We start from the raw sequence: 13,085 nt of genomic DNA on the forward strand, positions 1-13,085 counted from the left end.
TTGCATTTTTACTCTGAATTAATCGTTGACATGCTTCTTCAGGACATTAGTATGTATAGCATATCTCGGTTTTCTTCTTAAATTAGGAAAAATAGTTTGGGAGAAGGTAAGAAATAGGAAAATTAAATTACAGAAAAAAGGGGAGGGGGATGAGAGTGAATATAATCAATGAAATGGTGGCCCATGCCACCGGATCTTTGATACATACCGTACACACACATAAATAGACCACCTGTCTGGGGGTTAGGGGAACTATTTAGGCAAGTTGAGGATCCGTGATATCTCCAGCGTAAACAAAAGCAGTTGCTCATGGTCTGCTGGCATACAGCTTTGAGTCTCTGTGTGTGTGCTCAGTTGTTTTGTGTTAATTTGCAGATGCGTGTGTATGTGTGTCTCTGTGTGCAGGAATCATGAAGTGTGTGACTGAGGAAGAACAGGAAAGATAATATAGACAAAGAGACGTGCATCTTAAACAAATGACCACACATCTAGCAGCTATTAAGATAAATATAGATGTGCTCACACTTTTTACGTTTTAAGACATTTTACACAAAACACACAAATCAACCCTCTGCATTCATACGGAAATCCACTGTCTGGTTTCTCTTCTTGCAATTTCTTCCTTTTCCCACAATCAGACTCAAAATGCATTGACACACACCTGTCTAAAGGTCCAAGAGGGACGATGAGAAGAGGCCTTGAAGCATCAACAGTCAATATGGTAAAACATTTCCCAAACAAAACTTACCTGTATGTTTTATTTTTAATAAATAAAATATGGGGCTTCTATAACAACTGACAACCAGGGTGAGAATTGAATTGAGCAATGAAGAATATTAGTTACATATTTTAACTGCAGATTATAAAGGCGTAGCCCTCTTGAGATTTGTCACTATTGGATTCATCCCTGCCAGGTCATGAAGATTAATTTTGACCACAGCTCTGCGTCTAATTTAAACCAAACAAATACTTAACGTTCGGGTGTGAAACCAGAGGTGCCTAAAACTTAAAGGGGTATGCCAAAACTGATGGAATCTTGACTGCAGCATTCCGATCTGTAAAGGCTTTGCCCTGAGCTGTCACTCTTTGGAAGAGGGTGAAGGTGGTGTTGTCACACTGTGGCTTCTACAAGCAGACAACATTCACCAGATCATAGCCCATGAAAGCGATGCACAGTAAGGCAGGTAGGGGCCAGCTGTGCTGCAGTTAACATGTCAACCCTGTGTGGAGAAAATAAGTTGGTAATTTTTTCTACAAAGGAGTGGGGAAAAAGTATATAATAACAGTCCCAATGCAGCCCGTTTGGTGCTCAGTCATGAAGGCTTAGGTCTCACAAAAAAAAAGTGAAAGAGGTACGCAGAAGCCAAGCATGCTGTTGCAACAGAAAGATACTTTGTCAACCGAAAGCTTGAGTTAGAACCATTGATTGGGCTAACGAGGAATAAAGGAGCAAATGAGAGTCCGTCAATCTTCTCAAACAGAAGGGTCCTGGAAAGCAGACTCCCTAATAGCGTAATGCTCCTTACTAGATGGGGCTCCAGCACCCTGGACATTGTGCACCGCTGCACGGCCGAGCCCTAACCTTTTAAAGCGCCGCCATTCAGTTGCCAGGCCCTCATTTATCGCCCTCAATAGCTGGCCTTTCTCCGGAAAGTGGGAAATTGCACTGTTCAGCTGTGATAGTGCATCTAAGCGCCATGGGTTCCACAATAGCAGCTGTACCATGGTCAGGAATAATAATACACTTGAGCGTTCTTGTGGCAACAGAATGACTTTGCGCCAAAAGGTGACGAATCAGAGACGCTGGGAAAAATGCGTAAAGGAGAGCCCTGGGCCACAGTTATCTGGCCTCCTACTGAAGGTTGGTGGTGTGTGTAAATTTATGGAAACCAGGCATTACTACATTGAGCGAGCGTTCCGAGCTGTGTGTGCAAGACCTGAGGTGGTCTGACACCAGACATGCAGGGATTGCCACTAACTTCCTTAAATGGGTGGGAGGTGATTGATAATTCTTTATGATGGTATTTTGAGAAAGTGACTGGGCTTCGACTGCTGCCTTGTGACTTTTTTGCAACAACGTGCCTTTTTATTTTGAGTTGTGCATTCACTTTATATGTTGGACTGGACTGGAGAGAAACATTTTTTCAAACCCCACTCTTGTGTGTTTGATAGATGCGATTGACAATACAACTGACTTTGACTTTGAGTGTGTGTCTGTGTGGGCGAGGCACTGGGGCCAGAGCCTGTTGAGTTGCAATGGCAGGAGTAGCTGGAGGGCGCCCAACTACGGGTTGGCGTCTTGCTGTCTGTAATCCTGCAGCTGACGTGCAGTTTGCTTGACCCTCCAAACGTCCTCTGAGGCTGTGTGCAGATGAGACATTACCACCTGGGGGAGTGGTCAAAACAGCCCATTAGGGATTATGGGATCACAGCAGCTGTTTCCCTGTGATCTCGGCCACCTCGGAAGCCGTGGTAAGGGTCAGGAAAGCAGTCGTAACATTCCCAATGTGCAAGACAGCAATGATATTTTCTTATGTTCCCCAGCCACCTTAGTGGAAAACTGGTTGAGTGGTCAGAGAGGTGAACATAAATCTAGTCCCAAGGTATGAAAAAGCCGCCTCTGGGAAAAGCAAGTGCAGTTTTTTTTTTACGGCATTACAATGCCTCTCAGATCTGCCGGAAAGAGAAAAAGTGTCTTAGCATGGAGGATTTAATCAAGACTGAGAAAAGGCCCTACTTGTGGGGATCAGCCCCCATTGCTTCAAATGGAGAAGGGGAAGATAAACCACCATGCACTGAACAGAGCCAGCAGCTGATGTTCTTCATAGCAGTCTTGATATCCAGGATGTCCAGTAATATTAGTTTAGAACATTTCCAGTTCCGCCTTCAGCAAGTTGACATTCTGCCCAGCTCTTGGATGTAATTCATTTATGTATGCACAGACCGGCAACCGGTACATGAACAGACTTCCCTGGATGTCTTTGTTGTCTTTAATTTGTCACCTTTTTGCCTGCTTGAAGCTGATGACTGAGAATAGGAGCAGAACCTCGGTTGCACGATTACACATTAGTGCAGACAAAGAGTGGACCATAAAGAGCATCAGGTCTGGACGCACAAAAAAGAGAACACCAATAGCAATAGGAATAGGGATAGAAGCATGTTCACACCTGATATGAACTCAGCAGCTTTCTGTCAAATGCATTTGGATAGAATTTTGAATTGAATACAATTAAAATCCCTTATAGAGTATTTTATTAATTCATTTTATAAACCTGTAAATATAGCACACATACATAAGAAACAGTGAGTAAACAAAGAAAGAGGTGACACTGCTGTCAAACTGTAGGGAGAGGTCAGGCAAACTCAGACAAGTGTACTGAGTAGGTGAATTAACTTTTCAGATAAGTGATTTGTATCAATCAGTGTGCCTCTGGTTACCAAGGTGACGACTATCTTTCGTATTCACTTAACCTCAGTGTATCTTTGCATTAATCCTTATCAACTTTACCTCCAACCTAACCCCATTTTAATACACATCTTTACTTTACTTTTACTTTCCCTCCTCTTCCCATCCAAAGCTACTGTAGTGTGATGTTGGAGGTAGGTAGTCACTATAGGTACTGACTAGTACCTATAGTGCTAGTACCCTGATTGCCCTTGATTGTCTCTTTCATTTAGATTTCTTCTTCTATTATTATACTGCATTTGCTGCTGTGTTTGCCTTTTTCTCTTCGTCAATCACAACACGTTTTGGCCCTGCGTGTTCTACATCCTCTTCCAGGTTGAATTTATTCGTTTTCACACATGGAGACAACTACAGCACAGAAGCTCGGACATGCACTCAAACGACATGGCCATCAGAACACCCAAGCAACAGTAACACATACATGTACTATTGGATTTCATTTTAACAAGTGGGACCACAAGGTTGTTTGAGTCACCTTTCCTGTGAAGATGTTGTTAACAAGGGGACAGATTCTAAGTTAACAAGGCTGTGTTACCTGCCTGCAACCCTACAAAAAATCTTCTTCTTCACAATCTACTCTCGTACACACTATCTCTAACTAACACGTATCAGATATCGCAGATCAGCAGACGTAATTATAACAACATACAGAAATACCAGGATGTTCAAAAGTGGCTCTCAATGTCGCCACCCTGGATTCAGTAACTATCAAAAATATCAGTCCACACTAAAAAAGAAATGGTCGCTTAGACTCCTAAATAGACAAACACACACAGCTCCAAGTTTAGTCGGCTTTTAACGAACCACACACCGGTGGCTTTGTTCAGAACAACTGCCTTCCTCCGTAATGTGTTTTGGTTGCTGCTGTTTGGGCCTTTAGATTACGTGACACTCTGCTGTTGCCACATTTCTACAGAGGTCATTGCAATAACTTGCCCCCCCCCTGTGACTTACATCTAGCAAAATACACAAACACATGTCAGCCCATTTACACACTGACACACAAATACATGGCGTGGACATACACAGCACAACACACTCACACAAAATCTCCACTAAAGTAAAGTTGTTGATCTGATGCACTCTCTTTTCAGTTAACAGCAATTAGCGATGCTCTGTGTGAGTATTAGCCATGACCTTTTTTAGTTAAATTAAACGTTAAGAGGAAAACTATTCTTGGTATGTCACTGCGACCTGTCTCACAGCTTTAGCTGAGCATGATTATTTTTTTAACATTCAGCTGCACATTCAAGCTCTTACAATGTACATGTACTTTCCTCTTTTTTCATTAAGAATGTAACAAAGTGGTAAAAAAGTAGGAATATGCCTGTCTGGTGAGTGGTGGGCCTGATGCTGTGGCACGCACACTACAATTTTGACTGTAATATATATATACATATATATAAATATAGTGTCTTAGATATATATGTTAAATATACATTTGACTACTTTGCTATTGACTTTGAGGCTTAAGGGGGCTTTTCAAATATCCCTCAATAAAGACTGGACCTTATAACAATAGCTTATTTTTGTAGTATTTCCAAAAGCAATAGTATAGCAGTAAAAACAAGCAATTATTAAACTAATCTTTGAACTGAAATGTTTAGGGACCAACATCCGAACCAAGCCATTTTTTGGACCTTTGGCAGCAGACCTTGCACCAAACAATGCGAAATGAAACAACCTACAAGACGACAACAATCCATTTCAACTCACTTATGGTCAGAAGCAAATTACATCACCAATGTGGAGCATTTTCTTGGCATAGTCTCTTTTTAATATGTCTTCCTTGATTTTTTTCAGAGGCACAAATAACAACGATGTACAAAACAATTTCTAAGGAATCAATCATCCGAAAGAGAAAATAAATATGCAGGCTATGGAAAATTGAGTTGTACTTAACCGTGTCAAAATGATGAAAGAATTGCAGTACAGAAGGCTCACATTTAGAAAAATGTTTACAATTGTTAAATGTGAACACAATTACAAAAATCTAATTGGCAACATAATGAGACTGATAATTAAACATATTGCATTAGCGTTTCTTTTTTTTAATTTCCTTGTCATATTGTGTCAAATGTATCTCAAAACCTCCATGAGAAACTAGAGAAGAAGGAAAGTCGATCCTTCAATGTGTAAGAAATAACTGACGGCGCTGGCAGATAATATCACTGCATATCATGAATTACAAATATATGGTAATTAAGGGCTTGCTTTTATCATTGAGGTGGTGTTGCCCCATATGTATTAAGAATGAATGTTTTTGTTATCTCTTTCCCTAAAACTTTCTTCTCATATTTCTTTTCCATATGAATTCACCCTAAACAAGGAATTTCCATCTGTTTGATGTGTTTGCTTTCCTCTCTCCCACTTCCCACTTCTCACATCTCACTTCCATATTAACAGAAACTCCCTCTTGAGTCTACCTATCTGTGTAGTGAGCAATTCCTGGGGGAAAGCATGGCGCTTCAACACCTAGCGCTTTTTAAGTTAAAAATAGTGCTCCTCCGCAAACGAAAAGGTTATCCAATTAAAAGTAATTGCTTGAGAAGAGGATTGGATGCGCTGGTCTTCCAGGAAAATAAATAAATAAATAATGACAACAAGTCGCTAACGGCCTGTTATTGCATTATTCAGCGTGATGTCCCTCAATCTACATCCCCCCCAGGTCCTTCTCAGTCTCTCCTTTCTCATAATTTACCATAAAACATCAAAGGTTTTTAACTCTTAATTTAGAGTAAGGTGCGATGACTTGAGACGGGACAGCGAGGAGACTGGCAGACTTCCAAAAGCTCTTCTGCAGAAGACAAAGAATATAAAACAAAGCAGAAAAAAAGAGAGCTGACGGTTTTGTTAAAGGTTCAGAGTGAAACACCTGAAGGAACTTAAATTGCTGGGGTTACTTGTGTAAAACATCTTCACCACAGTAGTTCCCTTCATCATTAGCTGTCCAGTCAAAGACCACGTCTCAGCTCTCCTAATTCTCTGTGATCAACGATTTGCTTCAATTCAGTGTGCACCTAAACTCAATAAGATTTTCTACGCAGGAATATGCAGAAAACACACTTATCATATAGAATACAACTCTCTACGTTCAACACAGTTCTTATTTAGCACACTCCAGGTTGGTGTCCTCCGATCAACCCTTTAAATGGTTAAATTAGGTAGCTTAGTTTCTGCTAAGATAAGACAAGATAAAACATTATTCTTCCCGAGGGAAGTTCTTCTGGCAGAGTCTGATCAAAGTTTACAACAGAAGAACAACAGCAAACAAAAAACAATACTAATGGGACTAGCAGCTTCAAAATGTGACCTATATAACTTCAAAAGTACTAATTGCAGAACTGTTAACTATGGACCTCATCAATAGTCTGGGTGGTTACTACAGTTTTATGGGTACCATTTTATAACATGGTATGGGGGAGGGGGGTGGCATTCATTCTCAATGCAAATATGTAGCATCCGTGTTGCTGGGTACCTTATGAAGGATGGAGGCCTGTCGGAGGTTAAAATGAAAGCATTAGTAACACTTTTTACCTCAGTGGCAGTCGCCAAAAAAAGGCCGCAAAAGACCGGTTTCGGGCAATGCAAGCTTTCGCAACCGATGTAGGGCACTTAGCTGAAGAGGACAATTCAGGTGGACGTCATGAGCAAAGTGAATGAATGAGACGGTGCGAGATCTAGCAAGGAGACCTGGGATGTTTTCAGACAAAGCACAAATCAATGTCAATCTAGTTGTATTTCCGTTATTCAAACACAGTCAGCAGTTTAACAGCATTAGCAGCATGCATGGTGTTTATCTGTATAGAACTTCCTTGTCATTTTACATACAACACTCACTTCATTTTGTAGTTTTACCGACACCCACCGTTTAAATGATAAACCACAAATCACAAGAGCAATTGTGGGTATGATAAACAAGCTGTGAGCTTGCTCTGTACCTGTGGCCATTGACATCAATACAGCCATTTAAGAAAAGCTGACCTTTAAAATACAATTTTTGACAATTTTCTTTTCTTTCCCTGTTTTATACACACAGAATTCAGCGCTCGAAGAGAGCACAGACACAATAAACCAGTTGCTATCCATCATTTTAGTCCTCGCTGTGCAGCTACCATACCATACAATGAATTTGAGTGGCAAGAATCATTTGCAGGTTAACGACAGAGAAGCGCCACCAGAGATGTGGATTCAGCGACGTCCAAAGACAGCTTTCATTATAACTAATGCAATATGAGAGTAGGGCATTGACATAGCTTCTGATATAAAGCAACAAACAATGAGACAACCACAAAAAGCCGGGCCCATCAAGGATGACAGCCAGCTAGAATGAGAAAAGAACAGCACATGGTAGACAGAAGGAGGGAATACCAATGTTGTCCTCTATTCGTTCTTTCCTTCGCAGTCTTGTTGCCAAGAGTGAAACAGGATTGTTGCCTCCACCTCTGTTTTCCACGATTAGTCTTACTTTCTCCCTTCTTGTCCTTCTTCCTTCCATTTATCTTCCTCCTTTACACCCCATTTTCAACTCTGTGTTCCGCCTTTTCCTCTATCTGCCGCACGTCCCCGTTCCTCTCCCCCTTTCCTTCTTATCTCTATTTCCATCCTCATTTCTTTTGTCCCGATCACTCACCAGTCCTGTTTCCTTACTCCGCCTTCTGCTCCATTTCCATCTCTTCCGTCACTCTGTCAATCATCTCTCTTATATGTCTCCACATTTACTCCAAACTGTTTCTTGCCCCTCCCTGTGTAGCCTGTTGCATTATTCAGTCGGGCATCTTTCACTTTTGGTCTTCCGTCTACCAGTTTGAGATTACACTAGAAGGGCCACAGGAAAGTGAATGAACAGTCAAAGTCTGTCATTTATCCTGATTTGCTGTCAAACACCTGAGTGAAGCCTAGAGGATGACGGAGTGGGGTTGATGGGGTGGGGAAGAGCAAAGGGAAGGAAAGGAGAGAGATGCAGAGGGTCAGGGAGTCAGAGGACAATTTGTGTAGTTCTCGCTCTCTCCAACAGACACCTTTCCTCTGGCTTGTCTGCAACCTAAACAGGTGATTGCGCCCCCCCAGTAAGGTGCCATATGACGTTTATATATGGCTTATTTTTCAAGTGGCTTTGTGAAACAGCTTTTGTTGGAATAGTCCGTTTCTCTGCAGCACGAGACACACGTAGCAGCATGGCAACAGCTTGAATCCCAGACAGAAGAAACAACAGGCAAACGGGTCTCGTGGAGAAATCCGCTTGTTGGATTGTCAAGCCGACAGAAACCAGGGGAAGGAGGGGCTAATCTCGTGGTCGGGGACAGAACACCAGGGCGATTTACCACAGCAGATGCAAGGCAGGAGTCTCATGGTCGGGGACGGAAGGCTGAGGACTCCAAACGGACGGGGTCAGCAACAGGAAATCAGTCGGAGGGTAAACGCGAGGGGGAAAGTCTGTCGAAAAGAATGAATGAGTGAGTGTGGATGAAATACCGAGGTGAGCAGGTGCAGCGGAGTGGGCACCTGAGAGTGATTGAGCCGACGAGGAGGGTGTGGCTGACTGCATGAGCCAATTAGATGAGCGAGGCAAACGCAAACACACAACAAACACACGGGCGCACAAGCGCACCAGCGACACTTTGGGGCCCGTGGCCAGTGGCAGCCTCAGTGGTCCCGCCAACGCCAAGAGGAGCTTAACTCTCAGCACTCGCTTGGACAGCGCTCACTCAAAAGCTTACAGGGCAAGTGCATGTTTGTGTGTCTGTGTGTGAAAGACCAAACCATTATTGTATAAGCTGCTGCAACAGGCCTGTGCAGGGGAAAAAAACTGTGTTGTGCCTCGTCTGTAAGGCTTCTGCCCGATGTGAAATTAAATGTTGGATGCTAGCATGTAAGCACTGAGCAATCGTTTTTACTGTTTCAGATTAATGATACATTTATTCATCTATTTCTTTTTTTAAAGTAACAACAAATAGCTTGTTCCAGGTTCACATGGGTTGTTGTTACAGCAACAGTCCAGTAGCATAGGTTTGGATTCATAGTCGACACTGGTTGGTATCCCCACAACAGCTTTTCTGCTTATCTATTTCACCGAACACGAAAGCATTACTGATCACTAAGGCAGAAATGCCTTCTACCACAAAAGCCAATTCAAAAGATACTTGTAATTAGTTATTTGTCGTTTTAGAATTATTTCTATTAATAGAGGTGGAGTTTTTTTTTGCATACACGCACATCATATATAAATACAGTATAAGCTTATTCATGCACAGTGTAAAAATGTGTTTTTGATGTTTGCTTTTACTGTTCACCTCGTCTTCAACAATTCAATTACTCAAAACACATTCCTCTCTCACCAAAGCAACAGTTGCACAAATATACATAAGATTTCCTGCCGATTTCTTTTGCCGATACGGTGCACACACAAGATTGTCTCGTCTCAAATCTTCAAATCTCTACTTTTTGATACATGAGCACTAATATGTCACCTACTAGTCGATTGTCCTGCAGCTAATTAATGGTCCGTAAAGCAATAACTTCTCAGTCTGAGCGTTCACTAGATCCCCACACAGTAATTTGCATTAGCAAACATCAATAGTGTGGCGCAGATGGTTAAACAGATGAAGAGTAATATTAACACCAGAAAGGTAAACAACGGCTCACAGTTGAATCAACCAAATGTCAAGGACCAGAATACTGATTATAAATTCAATATACAAAACCCTGAGCCGAACACTATCTCTTCCCCCTTTCCCAACTATTTAATGATATAACCATACAAGGCCTCACAGTAAATGTGTTTATTACTCATTCTTTAAGAAAATTGTTGTTAAATTACTTACAATTTAACATTAAAATAGAAATGATAAGGAGGACTTGAACCTAGCATTTCATTTTACGTTAATTGTGAGAGAATTATAGGCTACAGCTTTATTGTTTAGAATAGTGTTCTGAAGATGGCTTATATGATTATCAGCCAAATTACTTTTCCTTGTTTGTGTAATATGGTGTGATGTATCACTCTGGCTCAATGTGGATAAGGTTATATTTAATATCATTACATTATGTGAACTTTTTTTTAAGTATTAGTTCTCTACCTCTCTCTCTCATCCCTCTCTGTGTGGTTCTTTTCCTCTGTTTGTCTGGTCTTCTTTAGCCTTCTTCCGCTCTCCCTGGTTGTCTCCAGCATTATGCTAACACATTTAAACGCATGCTCCCGCTGTGCAGAGTAATCCTTCTGTGAAGCTGCACTCCCTTAATGTGTCTGCAGGGCCTCCAATTCCTCCCAAACCGATCTATCTCTTGGATGACACCAGCCCCAAGGTTAAACCAGGGTTACACGCAGGCTGCACACTCCCGTACATTCACATGCAAGAGCATACTCGTACTAAATGCATCTGCACACAGATGGAAAGGGAATGCATTTTAAAAGGTTTTGTTCCTGTTTAAGATTTTTCACTCTTTTGGCTAACAAAAATTATGTATCTTAGTATTGCATTGTGTAATGTTGACTTAATAACTTATGACACACGTGTACACACACACACAGCCTTACATAGAAACCAAGCCATGTGCCACTAGCATTGCAAACCATGCATGAAATTGCATAAACATCCATATGTAGACAGCTGTCCAAAAGCATGAAAGGATGACCTTTGTCTTGAAGTCAAACCCACACAACTCACAAACTCAAAGGGATGTTTTATGGGCCACTCGGACATCAACATTCTGTGATACTGTGTAGTTGGAACATGTATTTAATATCTCCATCACCTTTAATGATTTTATGATTTGGTATTTTCAAAATGAAGTAATCCGACAGCTTTATCATTGTGATAATAATACAGAACAGGAATTCAAGGTAAAAAAAAACAACTGACGAGACTATTCTGATTAGCTTAATGTTGAACAAGGTTCACAAAGTTTGTTTGTTGTTGCATTTGTTGTAATTGGCTATCTTGACGTCAAAGCGACTTTCGGGAAGGATTTGGTCATCATCCATATCTTAGTTACCGCGGGAACAGCTTTCATCAGGACCTGAGACAGAGGGGGTTTATGTGATGAGAATTTTATTAGACTGCGCTTCCGGGGTCTAGATGTATAGGGACAACATATCCCTCCGTGGGGCTCAATTCCAAGAATAGCACTGGAGGCAAAGCTGTGTTACGCAATGTTCACCCACACAGGGCCACAATGTGCTCGCTAGCGGTGATGGTTTGTGTGATGTGAATGTCCCCTTGTCTCTGCTATTCGGCAACAGAGAGTCTCATACCTCCGTGACCCACGGCGAGGCACAGTCTGCTTCTGTACAAGCACCAGGGTCACAGCCAGAGCATGCGGATAAGGCTCTGGTTATTCTTTTTTTCCCCTGTGTGCCACCCTGCCAGTTGTCAATGACAACGTTGACGCCTGAATAATGTTTCTTTCATAATTGAAACAATTGAATCCAAATTTGTACACCGTTCAGGGGAAATAGGATATTTAAACATATCCTGTGCAGCACTGTTCGCCTTGCAACCTTTTTCGTCATTTGCAAATCAACTCGTCTGCAGTCAATCAGAAAGGCTGGTAATGGTGTACAAATGCGTTTCAAACCTGCAATGACATGATCCTGCTCCCAAACATACCGTTGCTGTTTGCCTTAAGTGATGTTGGCTTTCATCTTGGTTCCAAAACGTTCAAAAAACAACCCATTGAACCACACTTCAGTTGTAGATTGTGTAATTAAATTGAACTACCCCATCCTTCATCGGAGAGTACCCACTTTGGCAGCAAATGCCCCTTGTATGAAACATTTTCTTAAAAATACAGTACCCAACTATTTTTGAAATGGTGTGGCATTTATTCAAAACGAGTACTGCCTGCTAAAGCTCAGTGTGCCATTTTGAATCAAAGCTAAGTAGGTGTCACTCTTGCTGCAGACAGATGGGAGATCCCAAGCTGAAACCAGGATCTTCTCATCTATGTCTCTCTCGCGCTCTGCTATCTTTCTCCGTCTGCCTATCTCCATGTTTTATCCTCGCGTCAGAGGGGGCTATGTTGTCACTCGGTGGGCTTTTATTCTGTCAATTTTGTATGAATGCGTTGGGGGTTACCTATAGCAAAAATACTTAAATAGTCATTTTTATGGAATGAATCATTCTTACAAAGCAGAAAGAAATCAACCAAACGAAGCAGTCACACTGAATTGTAGTTTATGTGTATTAAGAAAGCACAATGTGTACTGGATAACTACGATAATGCTTCAGCTCTCATGCCATGGTAACATTCATAGTGTCCTTTTATGTTTGATCACAATTACTTAGAACAATTAGGCCACTCTAAATACATTGGGTATTCATGGTATTAGTGTAATTAGCTTGACTTTGCTTATGATGCTTCCCTAACGATCATTAGGAAATAACACAGTCCTTTAAGTTGTGCTTCTCTATCTTTAGCTCCATGTAAATTTCAGTGAATATCTTTTCAGGTCCTTTACTGGATACACATTTACAATTACTGCATGTAAAAAGATTGTTCATAACGTTACATTTTTCCTTTAATGTTGAGCTGCCATATTTCCCTGTATGAAGTTGATATGATATGTGGAACCTAAATTGAATTTTCATGCTGGATGAATGTGGCGTAGTGAAAAGCA

This window comes from Gasterosteus aculeatus, chromosome 1 (genome assembly GCF_964276395.1).
Source record: "Gasterosteus aculeatus chromosome 1, fGasAcu3.hap1.1, whole genome shotgun sequence".
Lineage (NCBI taxonomy): Eukaryota > Metazoa > Chordata > Actinopteri > Perciformes > Gasterosteidae > Gasterosteus > Gasterosteus aculeatus.